Source organism: Palaemon carinicauda, chromosome 9 (genome assembly GCF_036898095.1).
Source record: "Palaemon carinicauda isolate YSFRI2023 chromosome 9, ASM3689809v2, whole genome shotgun sequence".
Taxonomy (NCBI): Eukaryota; Metazoa; Arthropoda; class Malacostraca; order Decapoda; family Palaemonidae; genus Palaemon; species Palaemon carinicauda.
Window position 1 is genome coordinate 99,815,228 of NC_090733.1, and position 17,500 is coordinate 99,832,727.

General features: G+C 37.2%; 1 pseudogene; it reads right to left on the reverse strand.

The window, feature by feature from the left end:
• LOC137646564 (uncharacterized) overlaps positions 1–17,500 on the reverse strand; it is a 333,464-nt pseudogene that overhangs the window by 297,013 nt on the left and 18,951 nt on the right.

Consider the following 17,500-nt stretch of genomic DNA (forward strand, 5'->3'; position numbering starts at 1 on the left):
CTCCGAAAAGCTTATCGTTATTTTTCAGATGCTAGATTGACTGCTAAAATCTACTTACAGTTTATAGATATTCATTGAATGTAACATTTCGTAATACGTGAGGATACTTTATTGTAAAATATTTCCCAAATTATTCAGATTCAGGGTTATGCGCCGTTTCAGTCTTTAGACTCAGAGCCGCTTTCCCTTTATTCATCATTTATTTTACATTCCCATTGTTGAGCTTTGTCATTTCACCGTCTGCTATGTTGACCTTGAAGGATTGGCATTGCCATTAGAACTAAAATCTTAAACATACATAGTAAAATCTTTACTAATTTGCTAATTCAATCTTTATCGCAAGTGCTTTATTCACTTGATAATTATCGCAACTAAATGGCAAAATTGGAGATAGTTATTACGGAATATAAATAACGGGATTATTTTGTTAGAATCAAATGCTTATCCAAATAATGGGTGATTTTGAGGGAAAATAACTATAATTGCTTTTGGGGGAAAATAACTATAATTGCTTTTGGGCGTTTGGAGGATTTGCTTCCTTAAGGATCCGTATACCAACATTTGTCCGGCTGCATATAGTTTGATCATTATATTTTATACTCCTCTATATACCTTAAATGCTCTGTAGGGAAATTTAACCAGTTGCTTTAAAATCGAGTAAGATATTTTCGTTAACTGGAATAGGATATATATTGTATAAAAACCTGAGGGGCACCACTTATTCATGGAAGCATGCTTCACAATGCAATTTTTTTTTACTTCGATGTAGATTGTAAAAACTAAGATAGAGGAAAATGAAATACAGATCTCCAAATGTCTTATTCCGGAATCCAGCTAATAAATATATTGTCTTGGTGTCACACAAATATCAAATAGTTCCAAGTTAGAATGGTCAAGTGAAGGTGTTTCTGCTGCCTCTTAGGAGAGATTTCTTTTATGGAGGCACAGTGAGAAGCTAACCAAAGTTGACGCCCTAAGACGAGCACCGAGGCAGAAGGGCATTCATTTTAAAGATAATATTTAATAAATAAATGAATAAATAATGATAGAAAGAAACACAAACATTAAATAATGAATCAGGGGATAGAGAAAGAAGCTCAGGAAATAAAATCTAAAGAATGAGAGAAAATATTTAGGAATCCATGAGTATCGCTCCACAGCTGTTTGTGATTAAAAGGAAAATCAAACTTTTGTTTCCGAGATATTTTAATATTGGGTTTTCCCTTTCCCCTACTCACGGCACCAGCTGTAAGAATTATGGTTTAACTAATACCCTGATAGGCTGAGGAGTTGGTATGGATAGCTTTTGCTCGAACAACCCGAACTAGAGCTCCATGGATAGTAATGCATTTTTCGCTTGTTAAGCGCCCATCTACCTTGCGTAATTTACCCGGTCAAGAGACCTACATCTAGTACCCCATAGCTGGGCTAATTCGGGCACTTGATCACTGTAAATAAGGACTTTATCATACAAAGGTAAGCCTTTTTGAATCAAGATTATAAGAACTGTGTGCATGAAATTGATAAGAAGTTGGTTTGATCTGAAAGCTGTTTAATTTCTCAAGATAAAGCTACTAGCAATTATATAATCATATAATCATTGATAACTTACAATCAGGGTATTAGAATGGGGAATCATTTCGTGCTTGTGCCATCTATTCGTGTATATTTTCAGGAAAAATTATAGGAGAATTCATTCTGGGAAAATAGGTATATCATAGTTTCATGACAAAATTTCTGAAAATTACGTCGTTCTGAGTTTGATTTGTCAATAAAACAAATTTTTTAAACCCTTTGCTAGAATGTGATAGCGTCCTCATCTACCTCAATATAAGTTATTTTCGATACGAAATAATAAATTCTGATAGTATTCAAGGTGCTTTGCAGTCATCAGTATCTATTATATCCATCATCGATTATCTATTATGCAAAGTTAATACTTAAATTTCGTTACTTGTCGACCTCCCATCAACAGCAGCTATTTTATTCTGCTGCTGCTATCTTTTACAAATAAACTAATAATGAATTAGGTTAGCCAAATTTACTAGAACATTGACGGGTATCAAATAAATCTCAAGCAATGATACAATATCTTACAGGCTGTATCATGAGTCTACAAGCAGCCTGTCTCCACAACCCCTAAAACAGAAATGACTTTCCTATTTGCTCAGTGTCGGAATGGCCGGGGCAGGGGGGTTGAAGGAGAAGCCCCCCCCCCCCCCCCCACTTCCCTGGAAAGTGGCTACTTGGTCCGTCTTAGGAAAAAAGTAGCAATTGAAAAATAATAGTACATATATATATATATATATATATATATATATATATATATATATATATATATATATATATATATATATGTGTGTGTGTGTGTGTGTGTGTTTTGTATTTGTATTAAAAAGTTGAGACGTCAAATGAATACACAGAACTGAAATATGGCAACTCGATTTGAAACATTTGTATACTTTTGCTAACAAAGACGGCCCTTTACTGTCTGATTCGCTAAGGTTTGAGAATGCTCCGCCCATTTCGTAGAAGTTGTAAAAAGAGCAACTCCTTGTCCGTTTTGTCATGGGAACACTAGAGATATCTGACGAAAGATTTCCCCTGAGTGTCGGCTTTCTTTTGATTCTAACTGTACATCTGCTTCCACTCCACCATTTGCTGCAACAACAGACCCCAAGTACTTAAACTGATCCACCTCCTCAAGTAACTCTCCATTCAACATGACATTCAACCTTGCACCACCTTCCCTTCTCGAACCTCTCATAACCTTACTCTTACCCACATTAACTCTCGACTTCCTTCTCTCACACACTCTTCCAAATTCTGTCACTAGTCGGTCAAGCTTCTCTTCTGTGTCTGCTACCAGTACAGTATCATCCGCAAACAACAACTGATTTACCTCCCATTCATGGTCATTCTCGCCTACTAGTTTTAATTTTCGTCCAAGCACTCGAGCATTCACTTCTCTCACCACTCCATCAACATACAAGTTAAACAACCACGGCGACATCACACATCCCTGTCTCAGCCCCACTCTCACCGGAAACCAATCACTCACTTCATTTCCTATTCTAACACATGCTTTACTACCTTTGTAGAAACTTTTCACTGCTTGCAACAACCTTCCACAAACTCCATATAACCTCATCACATTCCACATTGCTTCACTATCAACTCTATCATATGCTTTCTCCAGATCCATAAACGCAACATACACCTCCTTACCTTTTGCTAAATATTTCTCGCATATCTGCCTAAATGTAAAAATCTGATTCATACAACCCCTACCTCTTCTAAAACCACCCTGTACTTCCAAGATTGCATTCTCTGTTTTATCCTGAATCCTATTAATCATTACTCTACCATACACTTTTCCAACTACACTCAACAAACTAATATCTCTTGAATTACAACACTCATGCACATCTCCCTTACCCTTATATAGTGGTACAATACATGCACAAACCCAATCTACTGGTACCATTGACAACACAAAACACATATTAAACAATCTCACCAACCATTCAAGTACAGTCACACCCCCTTCCTTCAACATCTCAGCTTTCACACCATCCATACCAGATGCTTTTCCTACTCTCGTTTCATCTAGTGCTCTCCTCACTTCCTCTATTGTAATCTCTCTCTCATTCTCATCTCCCATCACTGGCACCTCAACACCTGCAACAGCAATTATATCTGCCTCCCTATTATCCTCAACATTCAGCAAACTTTCAAAATATTCCGCCCACCTTTTCCTTGCCTCCTCTCCTTTTAACAACCTTCCATTTCCATCTTTCACTGTCTCTTCAATTCTTGCGCCAGCCTTCCTTACTCTCTTCACTTCTTTCCAAAACTTCTTATTCTCTTCATATGACTGACCCAATCCCTGACCCCACCTCAGGTCAGCAGCCCTCTTTGCCTCACGTACCTTGCGCTTTATTTCCACATTTTTCTCTCTATATATTTCATACTTCTCTATACTATTACTCCGCAGCCATTCTTCAAAAGCCCTCTTTTTCTCTTCCACTTTTACCTTCACTCCTTCATTCCACCATTCACTGCCCTTCCTCATGCTGCCTCCAACAACCTTCTTGCCACATACATCACTTGCAATCCCAACAAAATTTTCTTTTACTAACTTCCACTCCTCCTCTAAATTACCAGTTTCTCTTACTCTCACCTCGTCATATGCCATTTTCAACCTTTCCTGATATTTACTTTCTACCCCCGGTTTTATTAGCTCTTCAACCCTCACTACCTCCCTTTTACATCCACCTAATCTATTCCCCCACTCTTTTGCTACAACTAATTTTCCTTCCACCAAAACATGATCAGACATACCGTTAGCCATACCCCTAAACACGTGCACGTCTTTCAATCTTCCAAACATTCTTTTAGTTATCAACACATACTCCATTAATGCCCTTTCTACTACTCTTCCATTTGCCACTCTTACCCATGTATACTTATTTTTATCTTTCTTTTTAAAAAAGCTAGCACTTATTACCATCTTTTGTTGAACACACATATCTACCAGTCTCTCACCACTCTCATTTTCACCTGGTACGGCATACTTCCCAATGACACCTTCTACCTCTCCAGCGCCAACTCTAGCATTTAAGTCACCCATGACAACTACATAATTCCTTCTACCCAGTCCTTCTACACACCTAGTTAATTCATTCCAGAACTCATTCCGCTCTTCTTCACTTTTCTCGCTATCTGGCCCATACGCACTGACAAACGCCCAACATTCCCTACCCAACCTAACCCTTACCCACATTAACCTAGATGATATCTCCTTCCATTCCACTACTTTACCTGTCATCCATTCACTCAGAAATAACACCACACCCTCTCTCGCTCTTCCCCTTTCAATCCCAGACACTCTACCAGACATTTCACCAAACATCACTTCACCCTTTCCTTTCATCTTTGTCTCACACAAGGCCAATACATCCATCCTTCTACTTTTAAACATACTTCCAATCTCACATCTTTTACTCTCTATCGTGCTACATCTACGCACATTCAAACACCCCAAAACTAGAGTGCGGAGAGCAGTCACTCTCCCCCCAGCTCCATCTCTTTGCCGATGTCTCGTAGGATTTTTATACAGGAGAGGGGGTTCCCAGCCCCCTCGTCCTGTCCCTTTTAGTCGCCTCTTACGACACGCAGGGATAATGTTGGCGCTATTCTAATTTTTATATGCCCCCGCGGCCACAGGGGGCATATATATATATATATATATATATATATATATATATATATATATATATATATATATATATATATATATATTGATTTACACAGGTATGTATGTATGTATGTATATATATAAATATATATATACATATATGTATACATATCTATATATATATATATATATATATATATATATATATATATATATATATATATATATATATTTATATATATATATATATATATATATATATATATATATATATATATATATACATATATTTATAGATGCATAGATATAGATATGTATATATATCTATACATTATAATTATGTATATATACATATATATATATATATATATATATATATATATATATATATATATATATATATATATATATATATATATATATATATATTTGTATATAAAGAGGTTGTCTTTTCCTTTTTCTGACTCTTTCTCTTCTCAAAACCATGCCTACTGTCCTCCCTTCAGTTGATGTGGCTATCCTGGAGGGTATTTAGCCTTGCATGGTGTATCGGCTCCATGTTGACCAGTTATTCCGACTTTTTACTGTAGTCTATGGGTATCATCAATCACTTTATTTATAAATCTGTATATATTGTGTTTGTTATAATTCTTGTTAATCTAGTTTTTAAGGATGATGTCTCTTTTTTATTTCTATTAATTCTTATGCTGTCTGGAGACATTGAGCGAAATCGGGGACCAGTAGGTCCTAGATTTCGTCAATGTCGTCTTCTGTATTGCAATATTCGTGGTCTTCATACAAATATCCAAGACCTTACAGTTGCGTCCAGACAGTATGATATTCTTTTGAGCTCAGAAACTTTGGTTTCTAATATGAGGCACTCATCTGAGCTCCTTATAACTGGTTTTAAGAAGCAAATAATGTTGAAACGTGATGCCATCCCTAGGGTCAGGGGAATGGCGGTGTATATTAGGACCGAGTACCCTGCTTCTCATAAGTCCTGCTATCAATGTGGATGTCATGAGATTCAGGTAATAAAAGTTTGTAACAGGCATAACAACTTTTATTGTAGTTCGATCTACCGGAATCCAAACATGGATGATTCTATCTTCGATTGTCTTCTTACCATAATGGCTAAGATACAAGAAGATGATAGAAAGGCTTCTTTTGTCTTTGTCGGTGATTTTAATGCTCATCATAGGGAGTGGTTAAGTTCTATCTCTCCTACAGATCGCCATGGCTTAAGAGCTTTAGACTTTGCCTCTGAATCAGGCTGTGAGCAAATCATAAATGAAGCTACTCACAGGTCTGGTAATTGCTTGGACCTCGTATACACTGACTCCCCTGGCATTATAACTAGTAAGGTTGGTTCTCCAGTCGGGACATCTGATCATGCCTTGATTTCATTATTAGTGAACACTGAGCAGCCTGTCCCTGATATATCATATTCCTGTAAAATTTATATGAAATCCCAAGCAGACTGGAATGGGATTTTGCATGATCTTTTGTACTTGAATTGGTCACAATTATATAATAGTGTAGATCCTGTTGTCCCTTTGAATGAGAATCTAGTCAACATAATTGATAGGCGTATCCCTTCTCGTGTGCTAAGGTACCGAGTGAAGGACAAACCGTGGTTCAATGATGATTGTAGACGTGCTTATTTGGAGAAGCAGGAGGCCTATCACCTTTGGAAGGGTAACAGATCAGATTTGACCTGGAACAACTATACTCAACTTCGAGCTTTTGCTCAGAGAGTTTATGCCTCAACTGAAAATGAGTACAATTTAACCATAAAAGAAACCCTTTCTGGTACAACTCAGGAACATAAATGGTGGTCTACCCCTAAATCTACACTCTTTGGTGTAGATGCAACAGTTCCTCCTTTACTTAAACCAGATGGCTCAGTCACTCACTGTCCAAAGGAAAAGGCAACCCTTTTGGCTAATGTTTTTGACAGATAACAGAGTAATGAAAAACTTGAACTTCCTCATTCCTGTTTTCCTGAGGCTAAACTAACTAGTTTAGCTTTTCGATCACATGAGATTAAAGCTCTGTTAATGGACCTTGATGCTTATGGAGGTGTAGACCCAAAGGGTATTTTTCCTTTGTTTTTTATAAAGACAGCAGATTTCTTAGCTCCAAAGTTATCTGTTATTTTGCGCAAGTTAGCAAGAAGAGGAGCGTTTAGCACTTGTTGGAGAATTGGTAATGTTACTCCTCTATGTAAATGTGTTTGTGGTAGCTCAAGTCCCACTGATTACCGCCCAATTTCCATAACTCCCATATTATCTAAAGTTTTTGAACGTCTTTTGGTAAAACGTCTTAATAGGTTTGTTGAAGGTAATCATCTACTCCCTAGTTTGCAATTTGGTTTTCGTAAAGGCCTTGGAGCATGTGATGCCCTTCTTACAATCTCTAATGCTGTACAGAAATCCCTTGATTGTGGTCAGGAAGTTCCCATGATTGGCCTTGATTTTAGTGGTGCCTTTGACCGTGTTAATCATGAGGCCTTTGTTTTCAAACTGAAACAGTTGGGAGTGGGTGGGTTGTTTCTTAGCATTATTATTGATTTTTTAAGTAATAGATCTCAAATAGTTGTTGTTGACGGGCACCATAGTGAGTATAGGAATGTGATATCCGGTGTTCCACAGGGTAGTGTTCTTGGCCCATTACTTTTCATACTATATACACATGACATATGGTTTGGCCTAGAAAACAAGCTTGTTGCATATGCAGATGATGCTACTCTCTTTACATCAATTCCATCCCCTGAATGTAGATCTGGGGTTGGTGAATCCCTTAATAGAGATTTAGCTAGAATTAGTGCATGGTGCAAATTATGGGGTATGAAGTTGAATCCTAACAAAACTCAAAGTATGATTGTAAGTAGGTCAAGGACGGTGGCTCCTCAACATCCGGATCTCAGTATTGATAATGTTTCTTTAAATTTGTATGACTCTTTCAAAATTTTAGGTGTGATTCTCGACAGTAAATTTACTTTTGAGAAACACATAAGGTCTGTGTCTTCTTCAGTTGCACAAAAAATTGGCTTATTGAGAAAGTCTTTTAAGATTTTCGGTGATCAATCTATTCTGAAGAAGTGTTTTAATTCTTTCATTCTACCTTGTTTTGAGTATTGTTCTCCTGTCTGGTCTTCAGGATGCCTGAAAACTTTAAATCAATCAATCCTGTCTGGTCTTCAGCTGCTGATTCTCATCTTAATTTGTTGGACAGAAACTTACGGTCTATTAAATTTCTTATTCCTGATCTAGATATTAATCTCTGGCACCGTCGTTCAATTAGTTCATTATGCATGTTGCATAAGATTTTTCATAACTCTGACCATCCTTTACATTCAGATGTCCCTGGACAATTCTATCCTGTTCGTAATACTAGGTAGGCAGTTAATTCTAATAGCCAGTCCTTCTCCATCATGAGGCTCAATACTTCGCAGTACTCTAGAAGTTTTATTCCAGCTGTTACCAAGTTATGGAATGATCTTCCTAATCGGGTAGTTGAATCAGTAGAACTTAAAAAGTTCAAAGTTGGAGCAAATGCTTTTTTGTTGACCAGACAGACATGAGTCTTTTTATAGTTTATATATGACATATCTGTTTTTGACGTTGTTAATAGTTTATATATGACATATCTGTTTTGACGTTGTTACTTTTTTTAGAATGATTTATTGTTAATTTGTTCTCTTCATTTATTTATTTCCTTATTCCCTTTCCTCACTGGGTTATTTTTCCCTATTGGAGCCCCTGGGCTTATAGCATCTTGCTTTTCCAATTAGGGTTGTAGCTTGGATAGTAATAATAATAATAATAATGATAATAATAATATATATACATCTATATCTATATCTATATATATGTATATATATATATATATATATATATATATATATATATATATATATATGTATACACACACATATATATATATATATCTATCTATATATATATATAATTATATATATATATATATATATATATATATATATATATATATATGTATATATATATATATATATAAACACATACACGCTCTTGCATACATATCTTTCTATCTATCTATCTATATATATATCTTTATATATATATATATATATATATATATATATATATATATATATATATACATATATATATATATATATATATATATATATATATACATATATATATATATATATATATATATATATATATATATATATATATATATATATATATATATATATATATACAAAATAGCGTGAGTCTTCAACTGCTAAATCACAATAATATAAATACATATACAACGATATATATACACATACATACACACATGCATACATATCTATCTATCTATCTATCTATCTATCTATCTATCTATCTATATATATATATATATATATATATATATATATATATATATATATATAGATAGATATATTTATATATATATATATATGGTATTATTATTATTATTATTATTATTATTATTATTATTACAAGCTAAGCTAAAGCCATAGTTGACAACGTACGATGTTATAAGTCCAAGGGCTGCAACAGGGAAGCTTTTAAGAGTGATAAATTCCAGTCCATCAAGAACTCGCTCTCCCAGTCTCTAGCATCAAAGTCTGTAACTTCTTCTGTTGTATACCATTAATATCAAAGTCTTCGGCCGAGTGTAACTTAATGCTCTTCATTTTTCTTCGTTTCTTTGAAGAACCCATTGGAAATGGGACGTGTTCTTTAAGGCCTTTCTCGCCTCTGAAGAATATCGATAATGGATATTGGATTGTTAGCTGACAATCGGTTTTCCTTAACAGCAGGTTACATCATCATAAATCTCATTCGGTGGAATATTTCAAGTCTGTGATGAGAGTTCCTCGTCTGTAGTGTGGCTTGGAAATATATGAATATTTGGGTTTCGAAGAACTTTTTAAAATCAGATGGGTCAGACCTTTATCAAAAAGGGATCGGAAACTGATTATAAAACATCTATTTTTCTATCTTTTTATTTTAGTGTTATATTATGTTATCGCATAATATGGTTTCAATTTCCACCAATATGGATAAATCTACTATAAAACTTTTTTATATGAGATGTGTCAGATCTATATTAAAAAGTTATCGGAAACCGATTATATCTTATAATTTTCGTGTTAAAAATTTTCTATTTTCTTTATCTAGTATAGTTTATTGCATATGGTATTACTTTTCATCAATCAAGATAAATCTATTTTAGAAATTTTGAATATGAGAAGGATCAATCCTGAGGAAAAAGGCATTATATTTTAAAACTTCTTAATCTCTTTTTTTTTTTCATTCAGTATTACTGTATATTATGTATCACATATGGTTTTAATTTATACCAATCTGGATAAATCTGTATAGCGCTCGCTTTCCAAGATCATGTAAATGTGTCTCAATTGTTCAAAATATTTCAATAATCTTAGGCCTATAATCTTAGGACATTCTCTCGCCAATTGACCGGACCAGCTCCAAATGATACATTCATTCTTCTTCCCATAATGGAGACTTGGCTCAACCGTTCATACGTCCCAAACTATCCCGCAAACACACCACAAGCTTTTTGCATAATCTAATGCTATAAACCTTTTTTTATGACGATGCATGAAACCAATCACGCTTAGAAATTTTTAAAATAGAAACCGATTCAATTGTTTTTATCCAATTCTTCCAAATGATAATATTCACGTTGATATTACGATTAGAAAATTCAGCCTCTGTAAACTCTTCAGAGAATGTCAGGAGTAGCTCTATATTCTACTTTAGATTAAAAAAAAGAAGAAGAAGAAAAAAAAACATCCTTGAAGTATAAAACCACTGACTGATATGGAGGCTTACGGTACATTTTTTCTAAGAAATTTAAATTCAGAAAGCTAGACCTTTCTTCATATTTCTTCATTGAGTATTAAAAGTTCTATTCACTCGTCCATATTGAGGATAGATGGTAGGGCGGGAGTGAAGAGGGCTTGGGAGGAACCTGTGACGGGGAGAAGATCGAGAGAGGAGCAGAGAATAGGATGGCGAGATAAGTTTTTTTGTTTTAATCAGTTTATTGCGCCCATTGCCGTCAGGCATTTCGGTACATAGTAACAATAATATTGTTTACATCTATATAGGAATCAAGTTATGCCAAAACAATTCATTCAAAACACAAAATAGAATTTAGACAGACATTTGAGTATATGGTAACATCTATATATGAAAAGGTTATACAAAAAGAATTCATAAGGAATACAAAATAAAAAATTTAGAGTTTGATTCCGTATAGGTTGTACCTATCTTTAATTAATATCACAACACAGTCAGTTTGATAAGAGTTAATGCATGTCCAGTATCCACCAAAATGACGATTGCGCATGGGAATTTCTTCGAGGAAATTATCATCTGTCAACAATTGTTTACATACATCAGCTGCTGAAAGTCTGTGATAGAAAGTCAGTAACAAATAGACATTCCAGGCAATAGTGTTCCAAGGTGTTGGTGTTAGGCGCATTGCATAACCTACAGGAGGAAATGTGAGGAACTCCATCTTGCTCAGCCACCTGCCAAACTGTTTGCCAACCCAGCCGAATAAGTGTACACACCATATTATATCAACGAACCATGAGTCCATTGCCGCAATATTTGTATTGGAGAGGAAGGAAGTGGTCATAGAGCTGTACTGATACACTGGTTGTCCTCTTGGGATAACTATGACGATGGGTAGGTGAGCGGGCCGCCTTGCACTCCATTTTTCTGCAGTATAGGAGAGATGGTGTGGAAATAACAGTGTCTGAAGGATCTAGTTGACACGCAGCCTCTGCTGTTAGCCATAAGTCATATGCAAGAGAGAATCCACAGGAAAAGCACTACCAGTGAGCTCATGTTGTCTGTATCTAGTTGCCTAAATATTTGTGTAACCAGGTGCTGGTATGATGGTTTCTGTGATGAGAGGGCTTGCAGTTCTAACTGCGAGTCCCAGATGACTAAGCCGTTGTTTCTGATCCGTGTCTTTAAAATAACTGCATCTAGAAGTCCATGTAGTTCATAATACGCGGAGCTTAACGACTTTGGAAGGTGACAGCCTGTCCAGCTATCTGGCTGGGGTTCCAAAGGGGTGGTGAAAGCAGCACATCCAGCACTGCTTTCCTGCTGCAAGGAGCCATTAGTGTAAAAGTGATGGGCTATACTGAAGGCTGAGGACGGTCTGTCAATGGTCTCCAATGCACATTGCTGAAGTTGAAGTAAGTTAGTCTTAGCGACTGGAGTGTAAGCGATTACCAGCACAGGAGTTTGCCAGGGTGAAAGGTCTCTACCATGATGTTGATGTCAAGCCCCCAAATGCTTTCACAAACAGTACAGATTAGTATACGTTACCCTAGCGTAGTTGTGGACAAAGCACATCTAGAAACAAAGAAGTCCTAATGATGTGGGAAGAGTGAGGAGACAGGTGAAGGTAATACAGGCATTTGGTATTGAGGTACATGACATTGGAGTATATTTTCTCAACAAGTCGAGAGAGATGGAGTTCATGTTGCATGTTTATAATTCTAGTGGAGGCTAGACAGCCTTGGATGAGTCTCATTGCTTAGTTCTGGAATTTTTCGAGAGGCTGTCGAGTTGATCTGGAGATTTACATAGTGCTGGGGAAAGATAATCTACCCCTGAGTGGATGAGGGCAATGTATAGGTTCTGGCAACTGGCAGAGATACTCCTGCAGAATAATTAGCAAGCCATTAGTGAGGAGTCAAGCATTGCTGTAGCCAGGCCAGCAGATCTTGAATAATAGGGTTTACTCTCCGTCTTGCTAGAATGGAAGGTGTTATCCGCACTGACGCTCCCAAGTAAACATGCTGCACGCACAGAGGTACAACATTGTTCGCCACAGTAAATTCTGGCAGCTTCCTTGCTGGCCTGGGGGAGAAGATTCTACTTTTTCTTGGCGAGATGATAAGACAACAGGAGAATGATTCATAGGAAGCATTGCAAGTGATCCAGAGATCTTGAATGAATACATATATCATCTTCATAGCAAGTGATGATTTTATCATCAATGTCAGGAAGCAAGGAAAGAAGGTGACAAAGGAGAGTATCAAACAAAAAAATGGAGTAACTATTCCCCCTTGTGGAGTACCGAGGTCAAGTTCATTTGCAATGCCCAATGCTCCCTTAAACAGCCCAAGAGAGATTCTATTTTGTAGAAAAGCCCGTATCCACCTCAAAAAGGTTTGCTTTGATTCCAAAAACTGGTGTAAAATAATGTCTTTATTTAAGGTGTTAAATGTACTTTTCAAATCAATGAAGGCTACAACACTGGTTGGGGAAAAACGAGTGTGAAGCTCCATGAGACAAGGATGTGTTACTCGGAGTAGGAAGCCATATTTTCTGGACGAAAGCTTATGTTGCACCTGGAACATAAGGTGTGAGAGGAGAATACATTCAAATACTTTGCAAAAACAGGAGGTGAAGGAGATAGATTAGAATTTGTCATTGCCAAGCTTGGGAATGGGCACAATTGTACTATAAGTCCACACTAGGGACGCATATCCCAAGCAGAAGTTATAGAGCCAGAGGAGAGGGATGCCAGGTACTTTTTTGAGTGTGCAAAGGGCTTCAGAGGTTATATCATTACCAGCAGGGGCTGACTTCCTACTCCTTGCTAAGGCTCTTCGTAGTTCTTTCTTAGTTATGGGTGTATCGTCCATTTCATCAGTGCTCAGTAAGGTTGAACTAGGACAGAGGGCAAGGTGGTTTTCTTGTGAGGAGAGAGAGTCTTGTATCTGAGCTGGAAGATTGAAAGAGTGATGGTTCGTAACTGTGTTGACCACTCCTTAATAAAGCCCTGTGTATCTTGAGCAGGACTATAGTGGAGGATACTTCGGGGCTTCTTCTTTACAATCCTGTTGATGAGGTGCCACATGGAACCGATGGTTGTTTGATGGTTGATGCTGTCCGTTGGTTTGAGCAGGAATCTGTACACAACCCTGTAGAGCAATTAGATCATCTCTTGATAGTTGATGCTGGTGTAAAGTCTCAGGATTTGGTTGTCTTAAGAAGGCAAGACCGTCATCCATTGCCTTCTCTGCCTGAGAAATTCAACTATCTAACATCATGGTAGTGCAACACCTGATATGTGGCTTTCTGATGTATCGTGTGTGGATAGCGTGTGTGGTGCTAATAACTAAGGAGTAAAGTTTCTCAAGGCAGTGGAGGTCAAACGTAGGAAGAAGGTAAGTCATATATGAGATATACATGGGATGGTACTTAGGTGGGATTGTGATGCAAGTGCAAGTGTCTATTCCAGTATGCATTGCGGGAAGGGTAACGTGGATGCTGACACTAATGGGATCAAAGAAGAGTGTAGGCACCATTGCACACTTGACTCGGGATGGGATGAGTCCACAGGTCAAGATGTGATCCAAAGTACCACCTCATGTATGCGTAGATCCACCAGTGTCCCAGGGTGTTGGTTGATTTCGACGAACATATTAGAGAAGTCGGTTCCCGTTGCAGTTCACAGTGACCGCAAGATCTTCCAAATCTGGATGACAGGTGTTAAAATCTCCCATGTAAACTATATTACAGAGGGTGGGGGCTGGAAGGACAGCTGTATTTATCCTACATGGTGCTGCATATACGTTTCACAGTTGTATGGTGCTTCTGCCAACAGTAATCTCAAATATTTTACAAGTTGTATCTTCATCCTCAGAGTTAGGAGAAGTATATGCTAGATTGAAGTGTGTATATAAGTGATGAGGCCATGTTTTCCTAAATGGACGCAGGACACAGCCAGTGAGTAAGAGAGAGGCTTCCCTGGGCTTGGGTTTACCAACAAAAGCTTCATGAATTAGAACAACGTCTGAATGGTGACTATGTATAATTCCCTTGAGTGCAGAAAGTTTTGCCCAGTGTATAATACCACAGCCATTCAACGAGATGATATTAAGCTTTACTTAATTATCGAACATATCCCTTGATAGGACGGCAAGAAGACGAAAAGGCAGCGGTGACATGGGCATGAATGGGTGGCACATCACTTGATCAATGTCCTGCATGGGGATTAGTAACACTCTCAAGATGTGTAGCAAGAGTGTAAGGTTTCTCAGTGAGAAGCGACTGATGTGATACCAATTTGCTCAGCTTCAACGAGAGATTGTAGTGTGGTGTCATTAGTAGCAAATTTGGAAGTCATATGGTCAAAGGAGGCCACAAAACTGTCGATGGAAGTGTCAATGCTCTCCAAACAAAATTCAATGGATTAAAAATTTGATATATTTTTGAGTCACACCGAGACTCGAGGACATCTTTCGAACTGTAGATACTTGCAAGGACGCAGTAACAGTGGGTTCGATTAATGGTGGTGGCAGCAGCTGTGTAATGATCTGGTTCATTACAGTGCGTGATCACCTGTCATAGCCATGCAACACATTGACTCCAGGCTCTTTACATATCGGGAATTTCCAATGTGAGGTGTCTGGTGTAGGTAGAGGTAGCGAGCCTGATGATGCTGAGGCAGGGTCAACCACCGTGGGTAGTACAGGGTGGCGATGAGGGCAGGTCTAACCATCATGCTCAGCAGCACAAAATGTACAATTTTCAGGGGTTACACAGTATCATGAGATGCGACTGATACCCCAGTATTTGAAGCATTTTGTGTAGTTTCCATGACGGTAGACAAGGGTATAGGGAGAAGTTAACATACCACAGGGGCAGATCTGAATGGCACCAAGTAATAATACGATTGATGGATTTCCCATTCTGTAGGAAGCAACTAAGTGTACACTTTCCTCAGTTTCTTAGCTAATGAAGGATCTACATTCATAGGATATCGAGTGAGGAGAGATGCAGGGAACTTACATGGCCTGTTTACAGCATCTTGAACACCTAATACAGGTGACAGAACCTCACCATTATCAACTGGTGTATTAGCAACGTCCGTATCCGAGTTGGTTTCTCTGGCACAGTGACGTAGTCATGACAAGGATACCCACGTCACACACACTGCACTGCGCATACGTGGTTTAAAAAAACTTTTAAACGTAGTGGTATGCTATGTGAAAGAGATTTTTAATCCTAAATAAAATGCAAGTCCAAATAATCGTAAACACACTAATGTCACAGAACTGATCACTGAGCCCTACCGCAGCTTTCAGTCAATTCTAGGTGATGATAGCTCTTTGCATCTCCTAAACCATCGAAAAGGTTTGCAGAACATTCAAAAGCAGTTCAAAGATGGCGCTCGAGAGATAAGGTGAAGGATGATATGGAGAGAAGAAGTTATGAGGAAAAGGACGCCTACGATATAAGGCATTGGAGAGGGTGTATTAGACAAACGACCCCTTAATGTAGGGATAAGGGAGGAGGAGAAGGTCTTTTCTTTCCCCGATATTTTGTGATATTGGACAATGTCGCGTCATAAGTGTATATTCATTATTCTAGAAAAGCCATAAAATATGGATATTCTGTTGTTGGATGTAATAATTCTAAAATAGAAAAATGATATAGGAGAAAAATTAAAATAGCAAAACAACTAACATCCGCATCTGATGAAAGGATGTTGTATTTATTAAAAGCAATATGGGAAGAGGAAATAATACAAAGACTGGGAGGAGGTGTAATAGTGTCTATATTTGGGCAGAAAGGAGATATCATGGAAATCACAACTAATACAAACTTAATTTGAATAAACCTTGTCGATAAAAAAGAAAATTGACTAAATACCTCCGGTCTGCAGTCTAGGATATCAACAAGAACAAGAGCTGCCTTGCGTTCTAAATTGGGATCGGCTCCAGGTCCGAGAATTTTTCTCCATAAGTATAAGGGCTCAAATACGTACATTGCTTCCCCGCCTGCAGTCAGTAGCTCGCCTGTGAAGGAAGAGCCTGCACGCTGGTATATCAGTAGGATAACCTGCAATAGTAAAGTGCATTTAGGATTTCTTTAATGTTGTAGAATTTCAAAGGTATAATTAGTATTGGTATTTTTTTTTAAATTAGTATTTTGATTATAGAAGGGTGGAAAAGATTTATTTAGAACTGATAAACTACTTTATTTTCAAATAGAACTTACGATGCATGGTTAGAGAGAGAGAGAGAGAGAGAGAGAGAGAGAGAGAGAGAGAGAGAGAGATGAGGCTTAAAATGGAAAAAGAACAATATAACGAGAGTGATTGAAAAATAATTATATATCGTTTAATACTCTCCATTTATTCTCATGGAATTAATGAAATAAAAAAAAATATTTCCTTCCCTGCTTTATTCCCGTAATCTCTATAAATTTCTGACATAAAACATGGTTG